The sequence below is a fragment of the Diabrotica virgifera genome, chromosome 2 (genome assembly GCF_917563875.1).
Source record: "Diabrotica virgifera virgifera chromosome 2, PGI_DIABVI_V3a".
Lineage (NCBI taxonomy): Eukaryota > Metazoa > Arthropoda > Insecta > Coleoptera > Chrysomelidae > Diabrotica > Diabrotica virgifera.
In genome coordinates this window covers 276,929,161-276,940,467 of record NC_065444.1, presented here as the reverse complement: position 1 = coordinate 276,940,467, position 11,307 = coordinate 276,929,161, and the positions used below count along the sequence as shown (strand labels likewise).

At 30.7% G+C, this 11,307-nt stretch overlaps 1 protein-coding gene across 11 annotated transcripts in view; it reads right to left on the bottom strand.

Moving 5' to 3' along the window:
- Positions 1-11,307, bottom strand: part of LOC114338023 (disks large 1 tumor suppressor protein) — a 1,799,868-nt gene that overhangs the window by 1,224,913 nt on the left and 563,648 nt on the right. The window lies entirely within an intron of this gene.

The following is an 11,307-nucleotide window of genomic DNA, read 5'->3' as shown; positions in this document are numbered from 1 at the left end:
AAACACAGTAAAAACACTATTATAAAGAGGATTGAATTTCCTTATAAAATATAATTTACTTTTAAAACAAAACCTTTGGTTTTAAAATGAGATTAACAAAGCTTCATATCAAAGCTCGTACGGCAAAGAAAAAAACAAGGTAAGAGGTGAGCTAGAAGATATTAAAGCTGCGTGGACTGGGATCAAGTGACTTGATCAACTCACTTAAGTTCAAGTAAATTGAGCGCTTAAAAAAGTTTAATTTTAGTATAGTATAGTTGATCCAAAAGATGGCATAACCCAGACATCCAAAGTGAAAGTTATCCTTCAACGCCAAATTGTTCTATATGGTCCACACAATGTCCAGAAAAAAGTCACACCATTTTGAGCGTCGGGTTTGGTGGGGTGAGGGGGGGAAATCGGTAAATTCGTAGTTTTTTACGTTTTTCGTCAATATTTCTAAAACTATGCGGTTTAGCATAAACAACCCTCTATACAAATTTTTTTTACATTAAATTTGAAATAAAAAAGGCTCTATGCATAATCTTTCTAAAATGCATGGTTCCAAAGTTACGGAGGTAGTATAGCATACTTGGTCGAAAAAAGGCCTAACCCAAACATCCAAAGTAAAAGTTTTCCTTGTACACCAAATTGTTCTATATGGTCCATATAATGTTCAGAAAAAAGTCACTCCATTTTGAGCGTCCGGTTTAGAGGGCAGATGGGGGAGAAGTCGGTAAATTAGTAGTTTTTTACGTTTTTCGTCAATATTTCTAAAACTATGCTTTAGCGTAAACAATGTTATATACAAAAATGTTCTACATGAAATTTAAAACAAAAAATATTGTGTACATAATTGTTATAACATCAACGGTTCCAGAGTTACGGAGGGTGAAAAGTCGAGGTTTTCGATACTTTTTATACTTTTTGGGCAATGTATGGTATAACTATACCAAAAACCCAGACATCCAAAGTGAAAGTTATCCTCTAACACCAAATTGTTCTATATGGTCCACCTAATGTCCAGAAAAAAGTCACACAATTTTGAGCGTCGGGTTTGGGGGGGAGAGGGGAGAAATCGGTTAATATAAAAAGTATCGAAAACCTCCACTTTTCACCCTCCGTAACTGTGGAACCGTTGATTTTATAACAATTATGTATACAACCTTTTTTGTTTTAAATTTTATGTAGAACATTTTTCTACAGAACATTCCTTACGCTAAAGCATAGTTTTAGAAATATTGACGAAAAACTTAAAAAAACTACTAATTTACCGATTTCTCCCCCATCTCCCCCCCCCAAACCGGACGCTCAAAATGGTGTAACTTTTTACTAAAGAATATGTCGACCATACAGAACAATTTGGTGTTGAAGGAAAACTTTTACTTTGGATGTCTGGGTTAGGCCTTTTTTTGGACCAATTATACTATACTACCTCCGTAACTTTGGAACCGTTCATTTTAGAAGGGTTATGCATAGGACCTTTTTTTATTTCAAATTTAATGTAGAACAATTTTGTATAGAAGGTTGTTCATGCTAAACCGTATAGTTTTAGAAATATTGACGAAAAACCTAAAAAACTACGAATTTACAGATTTCTCCCCCCTCTCCCCCCAAACCCGACGCTCAAAATGGTGTGACTTTTTTCTGAACATTATATGGACTATATAGAACAATTTGGTGTTGGAGGATAACTTTCACTTTGGATGTCTGGGTTTGGGTCTAACTATACCATACTATTTGACATGAAGGCATTTCAGTAAAAAAATGGCGCCAACATAAATTCATCGCGGTGTTTTAAATTCAGTCCTATGCATTGCTACTGAATTAAAAAAAAATATTGTAAAACTGTAAGACGCAAAAGTAGATCCTGGTGTAGAGAATGGATTAGGTCTAGAAGTGAACTAGGAGCAATGCCAAGATTATTACAAGAACTAAGAGGTAAAGAACTAGAAGATTATCTATAAAAAAAATTGAGAATGGCTGAATGGCAAAAAAGTTGAAGCGTCTTCAACTGACGATTCTTTCAACTGAAATGAATTAAGTCAGACGAATTGTTAGTTTAGACGTTCAAAGAGTTAAATTTACTTGAATTCAAGTGAGTTGATCAAGTCACTTGACCCATGTCAACGCAGCTTTACATACGATGATGCGCAACATCTGCAATTGGTGTAGCACTTCCTACTCACTGTTTTATGGCAGGTATGCTGTTAATTTCACGATGAAGATCATTTACAATAATCTACTTTTCTTATCCTTACAGTTTATTTTGGATATATTATAGAAAACCACTACTTATCAATGCCTTAATGCAGATAACGAATATATGACTATATGAGAGGACTATAAATTAACAGCAGAAGAGCTTAAACCAAGTATTAAAAGGATGAAAAATAGAACCTACAATAGAATCTAGAATTGTAAATAATTTAAAGTACTGTCACCAAATATGAAATTTCTAGGTATTTTGTCCAGATAAAATATTATTTATTGTTTAAAGAAGAGGTATTACAAAAAAACGTTGGTTAAGTTTGAAAGTTAAAAGCCACAAGAATCCTTTCCAAACGAGTTGTTAATAAGGATAGTAACAAGAGGTCACCATCAGAGAACGTAGCTGTTGTTATTGGACAACTCATCTGGAGAGGATTCCTGTGGATCAAACCAAGACGATTCTAGCCAGCGACAATATGTCATTTGTCGACACCCTGCCTTACAGAACCACAAATTTTTAATTGTAAATTCGGAATATATCATGTGTGGCATATTATTAGATAGCCTGGAAAATTCAGAAAACTACATTCTTCGTTTGAAACTCAACAGATGTGATATATAATTGGATTATTTGGATCTTTGCCTATTTAGTTGGCAGACTGACCAGACCTCCACATGGGGAGTATACTAAATGTTTGTTGACCTCTTTTTGTTCTCAGCTTTCTCTTCTAACACTTCCATGGTATGTAAAATAATTGTGTATATTTTAAATGTAATGTAAAGTAGTATGTTGTTTCTTGCATTGATTCGCATGGATTTGGTTTTATTAAAATGAATTTTTAAACCTATTTTATTGGCTTTAGTGGATATTGTTGCCAATTAGTCAGCCCTATATTTAAATTTTTGCCTAAACGGCAGATATCATCGGCGTAATCTAGATCTCTTAGGCATGTAGTTAATGTCTATTGTTTCCTCTTGCATCGGAGTCTAGTCTGGGAAGAACGTAGTCTATAGCTATATTGAAAAGAAATGTAGAAAGCATGCATCCGTGTGTCACTCCCAATCCGTACCAGGATTTTGATCTAAAACTTGAATTATTGGCTCGAATAATTATTGTTTATTGTTTGTTAATATTTGCAGTATAATTGTCGTGATTATTTTATTCACAGGAGATTCTGACCAATAGAAAGCTACATAAATCAAAATTAAACCAAAATTAAAAGATAATTTTTGATAATACCCCGTCGTCAAATATATTACGTCAGATGCCCTTCATTACTACGAAAAAATACATTCAGTGACATTAATGGCAATTAATGTTTTAAAAGTTATAAAAGTGATGACTTTCAATCGTCAAATATTTATACCAACTGTGTGTTTAATTGTACTAATTTGTACTTACATAAATAAATTACAATAAAATGTTGGTTTTGAACAGTTTTATTCATGAAATAATCGCAGCAAATTGCACTCGATCTCTAAAATTATTATCGAATTGTTGCGCTCGTGACACTTTGACATAATTGTCAAAAGTGTCACATAAAACTGTCAAAGTGTCACTCGGGAAAAATTCGATAATTTTAGAGCTCTTGTGCAATTACTACTGAAAATTCTGTTTATAAAGATAAGCAAGATTATTTATTTCTCTCCAGTTTCTGCACGGTATGAGGTCGCTCTTTTTAGGTAGTTCAGCGATGTCTTAAATATGTTACAGTTGAATATTTTAAAATATTCATAATCTGCTAATAATATTTTTCTACTGTATTTCCAGTATTTTTATTAAACACTTTATAGTCTTCAGGCACTAACTAGTTGTATAACCCAGAATGTTGTATGAATCCATAGAAATAACTTTAATGTCAATATCCTTTTTATTAGTAACATAAGTAGTTTATACATATTTATGAATATATTGGAAGTTTTATTGTTTTATAATTTCATTTAGTTTCGTCATAAATTTAGCTAGTTTTTTACAATCAAATTTTTCTAACTTGGTAACACGTATAGGTCTGGATCCCGCGTATGAAAAAAAAGTTAATTAATAGCAAGCTGAAAATTTGTTAATAGCTTAAGGGTGTCTAGTAGGATAAAGTTTGATATATGGGAACACTGGAACAGGGGAAGTTTTAATTGTGGAACAGGTTAAAAATTTGGAACGGTCAGACCACGAAAACGGCACATGTTTTTTTTTCCGACAGAACAGACTTAAACTTTCCGAACAGAGATTAAACTCTCATGCAAAAATCAGACTGCCATTTATCACCAAATAGGCGTTTTAATGAGTGGAACATGTAGAATATGTCAAATGACAGGAATTATGACAGGTGATAAATTAGATAAATAGCAGTCTGATTTTTGCATGAGAGTTTAATCTCTGTTCGGAGAGTTTAAGTTTATTCTGTCGGACAAAATAAATGTGCCGTTTTGGTGGTCTGACCGTTCCAAATTTTTAACCTGTTCCACAATTAAAACTGCCCCTGTTCCATTGTTCCCATATATCAAAGTTTATCCGACTAGACACCCTTAAGCTATTAACAAATTTTCAGCTTGCTATTAATCAACTTGTTTTTCATACGCGGGATCCAGACCTAGTATGTTATTTGTAAACTTGATAAGCTCGTTTCAATATTTATGCATACAAATCTACATTTTTGGAGTTGGAAAAATGTGTAGCTTCCAATTTTAAAATATCGTTATTTCAAATAAACTGAAAATCGTTCACATTAATAACAACTTCATCCTCAAATATTTTCAGCTAATATAAAGACTGATAATTGGATTATATTCGGAATATTTTACGTTGGTATGTTGTAAAATACAACACAAAATTGTAATTGAGTTATACTAGATTACTGAAAAACTTATCGTATATTTTGTATAGTCGATTCGCTAATCTGAGACACAACTGTCTACACTACAACCACAATAAAAATGCACTGTATAGAAATAAACAAACCAGGACACGTTGCATGTTCGACGAGCACTCCCAAATCATGATTTGGGAGTTCTCCTCGTGCTTGTTTATTTCTAGTACATCTTTATTGTAATTGTAGTGTAGACAGTTGTGTTCAGATTAGCGAATCGACTATAAAAGTAAAATGATATTAAGGCCATCGCTACATAATTCGCAAATATTTTACGGCTATCCCTACTTTTTCTGTCTTTACACGGCAAATTACGTGTGGTAAAATTCACACTGGTATGGTATGTAAACATTACAAGAATGTCATTCTAGTTGACAATGCCATCATTAACTTTAAAGAGATGGCTTTTGAATGTTCTTGGATAACTGTTATTTGTAAAATTGCAAATTATTAATTCAGTTAATAAATCTGATTATTTCATTCGTAGGAGGTTCTGACCAATAGAAAGCTACAGAAATAAAAATTAAAATGATAATTTTTGATAATACCCCGTCGTCAAGTATATTAGGTCAGATGCCCTTCGTTGCTACGAAAAAATACATTCAGTGACATTAATAAAAATTAATGTTTTAAAAATTATAAAAGTGATGACTTTCAACCGTCAAATATTTATAACAACTGTGTATTTAATTGTACTAATTTGTACTTACATAAATAAATTACAATAAAATTTTGGTTTTGAACAGTTTTATTCATGAAATAATCGCAGTAAATTGCACTCGATCTCTTAAATTTTTATCGAAATTTTGCCCTCGTGACACTTTGACATAATTTCACTCCCCTTCGGGTCGTGAAATTAAAACTGTCAAAGTGTCACTCGGGAAAAATTCGGTAATTTTAGAGCTCTTGTGCAATTACTACTGATACTTTTTTCACTAACTATGTTTTCAGTGATTGTAATAATTTATATGTACAACAAAAACTAATATTCAATCGAGAAAAGAGGAAAAGTGTTAAAGTGGTTTTTTAATAATATATTGTTACTATGGAGCGCTTACAATTTTGAACATCTTTGACAAAAATACTTGGATCACATACTTTTCCTAGACGAAGAGGGGGTAAATGCGTGGCCTAAGTGTCCTCTATTTGCTTTTTCCTATTTTCGTCGTCTCTGTGCTTATATATTGTAAAAGCCGGAGATACAGGATGCAGCCAGAAAGCAGTTTATTAACGAAAAGTCTTAGATTTAAAATATTGTTTATTATATTTTTATTTCAATTATTCTAATTGTTTAAAAAGTAGTAAACTTTGTATCTAGGGCTTTTCGTTGTTTTCCTCGTAATACGAGAGATGTCGCTAGATTGCGTCTCAAAAGGTGAAATCATTGTATCGCGATGGTTTCCCTTAAATAGGCAGATTGTTTATATTTCTTTCAGAGTTGTGACTGCATAGCTTCACTGAGGATGCATGAGGATGCTGAAATAGCTATATGGAGATGGTAGTCCAACTCTGAATCAAATATAAATAAAAACTGCCTTTATCTTCTTGGATCATATAATATATCCTGACGTATGCTCTGCTTGGATCTTCCATAAATAATAAAAAATAAATATCTTTTTATTAAGTTCAGGTCTTAAATCAATTATTTATCAAATACACTATCAGTATTATTTAATCAACAACTCAAAATATTCCCGATGCCATGTCAAATATTTAAAATTGTGACAGTTTTGTCATCATATTCTATTTGACTCAGTGCGTTGTATGACAAAGATAGCGAATGTTTGATTTGGAAAATATCACCATGGACATGGTATCCATTTTTTTCGGATACTGAAAAAACTAATAAATATTTTTAAAAAATTTAAACGAAGAATGAAAGACTAAATTATTACCGAGGGCCGAAAGTCCCTTAGAATAAATAAAAAGTTTATTTTGAATGAGCTATTTGAAATAAAAAATCACACTACATTTTCTCTTAGTTTTTCACCCCTGTAATTTATTAAAATAAACATTATAAAAGTTTTCAGGGACTTTCTCCCCTCGGTCAGAACGTAATCTTTCATTCTGCGATATAATTTTAATTTTAAGAATACAAGTTTGAATACAAGAATCTCTATTATTGACAGTATTAGTTATCAATTCAATAATGTTAAGTAGTGGAGTCAATGAAGGTTTTCACCTCCGATTTCGTTGAACCTCCATCGATTTTCATGAAAATTGGTAAGAATGTAGAGGATACCTCAAGAAACAAAAGTGACATGGTGCCAACTTGCGCTTTTACCCTGGGGGAGGATGCCACCCCTTCTCGGGGGTGGAAATTATTTTATTAAAAATAATACCACTAATCGATAGAGGGACAAATTATAAGTAAAATTTGTTATATAAAGTTATTTCAATAAATCAATAGTTTTTGAGTTATTAAAGATCAAAAGTTTTGATTTTTCCTGAAAAAAATCCATGTTTTAAAGCAGTTTTTCATAAATAACTCAAAAACCATAAGTTTCTTCAAAAAAGTTGTTATTATCAAAATCAAAGACAATATAAAAATAAATAAGCTCCTTATTCTAAAAATCCTTTATTACATATACAAAGTGAGTTATATGCAATTGAATGTATATTTTTTTTCCGCGAGTACTCAAATCTTAGTGTTCAAGCTTAAATAACAGGAAAACGATGCACTTTGTTAAATATAGATATTAAACATGTTAATAAAGTACTTAAAGGTAACTATCAAAAAGCTATATAAGAAGTCGATAGCATCAAAATTAAGCAAGTTATGATGGAAATAAGAGGACCCTTTCAGATTTTTTAGGGAAGAATGAAAAATGAAACATACGTCATTTCCACAAAAATTAAAATTTATAGTAACCCATTTAAAACTATATTTATTTTAACATGAGTAATAACTTCAACAATTTTGACCGGTTTAGAATGCATAATTTTGAAAAAAAATACGATTAAAAAAATTAGAATTTTTCAAATTTTCGTGAATTTCATTTTCTTTTGATAATAACTCCAAAAATACTCGATATACTTAAAAAATGGTTGAAAACAAAATTTTAGTTTTAACTTTATTTAAGCTTTTTATTTTTTTAATATTTTTTTACGACAAAAAATAACCGAGATAGAAACATTTAAAACCTAAATTTTACTGCGAGAACCATGTAACCGGGGCCCTTTCACCTTGTATTTAAAAAAAAAATAAAGGATTTACAAAATTATGTTTAATACAGTGTTATAGAACTTTTACTTAGCTTTGTAATGGTTTTTGGATAAATCTCATATTTCAAAATTTAACGGAGTTATTTTAAAAAAACCAATAACATTTTCTTTGAAAAAATTTTATAGCGGAGATTTTGTATGTATACAGGTTGTGGGAAGTCCAATTGGTCGTTTGTTGTAGGAGATACGAAAAAAGTTTATTTAGGTGACATTGGGGCATAGATAATATCAGAATTTAAATACATTTCCAAATATACAGGGCCACCCATATTGACAGGGTGAAACAAAATTATCTTTTGTTTAATGGAACACCCTGTATATTTTTATATTTTTGGATTCTTCTCTATGTTTTATTTCTTAAAATATAAGGTTTTGTGATGTTATACGAAGTAGTTTAAAAGATAATTACGTTTTTATTTTCAAATTTCATCATTGACATCAGAAAATCAATTTATGTTCAAGTGATTTTTAATATAATCTATTATTGTTAAAAATTATTAATCTAGCAAAACGTTTAATTTTAGCTAATACAGGGTTGGTCGAAACTGAATGAGTGTTTTCTCAAAGTTTGAGAGTATGAGTTTTCTCAAACGGAGCGGCCTGTAATGCCTGTAATGAGCATTGTAATGAAATTCTATTGTATGTCACTTTATTATTTCCCACCCTGCCAGTGAGAACTGAATTTATTTTTGAAATTCCTAACTTTATGTTTTTAATTATTTTAAATATTGTAGACGATTAAAAAACAATCAAATTAAATTGAAATGAATAACCAGTGTTATAATGCTTCCACATTTACTTCATATTTAACGTAGCCTGTACCATAACATTGCACAGATTATTATCCCTGTATAGCAACGATATACCATGAATGTGAATTCATACTTGAGAAATGTCCTATATCCAGTCTCACAAAAAAAAAGGGATTCCTCAAACATAATATATATGCAGACAAAATCAGCCAAAGTGATTTGCGATATCTAATTAAAGGCCCTACCAAATTGGTTTTGTTGAATATAGCATGGAAACACGACGATACTTTAGTGATAAGCGTATTTTTCGTAGTAGCTATAGTATGTTGTTTTATATTATGTATTACCTATATTAAATTAGTTTTAGTATGTTTCGTTTATCTAAAAAAATGTAAAACAAACAAAAATTCTGTTTTTCTTGTAGTTGTTTTTTCGTATAGATATTGTTTTATATTGTAGTAAATTAAATTTAGTTTTAGTATGTTCCGTTTGTTTGTAGAATTATATTTAATTAGATTTGCTTTAATTACTAAAATAAATAAATTTTCAATTATATTTTATGTATTTGTGGAAAAGGAAACCTAGCATTAGCGGCCACATTTCTATAACGGCCAATTGTTTTCTATTTTTAGTGGCCGTTATTGTCAGGTTTTACTGCACCAATAATATTTTATTAAATTATGAAATATTATTTAAATAAAAAATTTATAAACTTGATAAAAGAAAGTTTGCTTAGAATTTACTCCTCTATCTAATTATGGGGTTATATTTAATAAAATAGTGTTCACCCATGAGAAGGGGTAACATCCACCCCCAGGATAAAAGCGCAAGTTGGTACCACATCATTTTTGTTTCTTGAGGTATTCTCTAACTACTTACCAATTTTCATGAAAATTGATGGAGGTTCAACGAAATCAGGGGTGAAAACCTTCAGTGACTGCCTTTTTGGAAATATAAAAGATTAATTTTTTTCGTGATTGTCGATTTGCTAATTTTCTGATTTTTGGTTGCTATAAGGTTAAAAAAATTAATAAAAATTATAAATCATGCACATAAATGTAAAAAAATATTTATGTTACTTAATTAAACGAAATTGCTTGAGCCAGAATGCTGAAATCTGCATTTTTATCATTAAAAAAAAAGGTGGATTTCACCCCTAAAATGCAGAAAGCGCAACTTGGTGCCATATCACTTTTGTTTTTTGAAGTATCCTCTAACTAATCAACAATTTTCATGAAAATCGATGAAGGTTCAAAGAAATCGTGGGTGAAAACATTCAGTGACTACACTTTCAGAAATATAGAAGAATAAGGTTTTCGTGATTTTCGACTTGTTAATTTTCGGATTTTTGGTTGCTATAAGGTTTGAAAAATAAAAAAAAATGTAATTCATGCACATAAATATAAAAAAAAATATTTATTTTTCTTGATTAAACGAGATTACTTGCGCCATAATGCGGAAATCTGCATTTTTTACAATTTAAAAAGTAGGGGTGTATTACACCCCTAAAATGCAAAAGCGCAAGTTGATGCTATATATCATTTATTGCTTGAGGTATCCTCTAACTACTTACCGATTTTCATGAAAATCGATGAAGGTTCAACAAAATAGGAAGTGAAAACTTACAGTGACTGCACTTTCAGAAATCTAAAAAATAATTTTAAAAAAAGTGGTGTATTTCACCCCTAAAATGCAAAAAGCGCAAGTTGGCACTATGTCACCTTTGTTCCTTGAGGTATCCTTTAACCACTCACGAATTTTTATGAAAATCGATCGAGGTTCACGAAATCTGAGGTAATAACTCATATCCACCTTCATTGACTCCACTAAAGGGCCAATTTAGTTTTTTTTTGTAAATAATATACAGGGTATCCCAACAACGTGGACCAGTCTCTTTATCTTGGGAACCAGTACTTAAAAAATGAAATATGATAATACCGTAATTGAATGAATTCTATGAGCAATAATATAAGAAATTATTATTAAAATCATAATCGTAGAAGGTTCTATTGCAAGAGTAAACTAAGTTCTAATGTAAGAGTTACATGAGAACACTTTGCAATAGATAAAACTATATGCCATTTTACAGAATCATCGTAACATCAGTCAAACTGTCAGAACCTTTGACAAACGTAAAGTAGAACACAAAAAGGCTTTCAATAATAGAAAAGCAGATTATACCTATGTACGTCACCTTATAGATCATAATCATTCTTTTAATGAACAATTTCAAGTTCTTCATATTCAAAATATAGGCCTTTAGCTATCTTTACTAG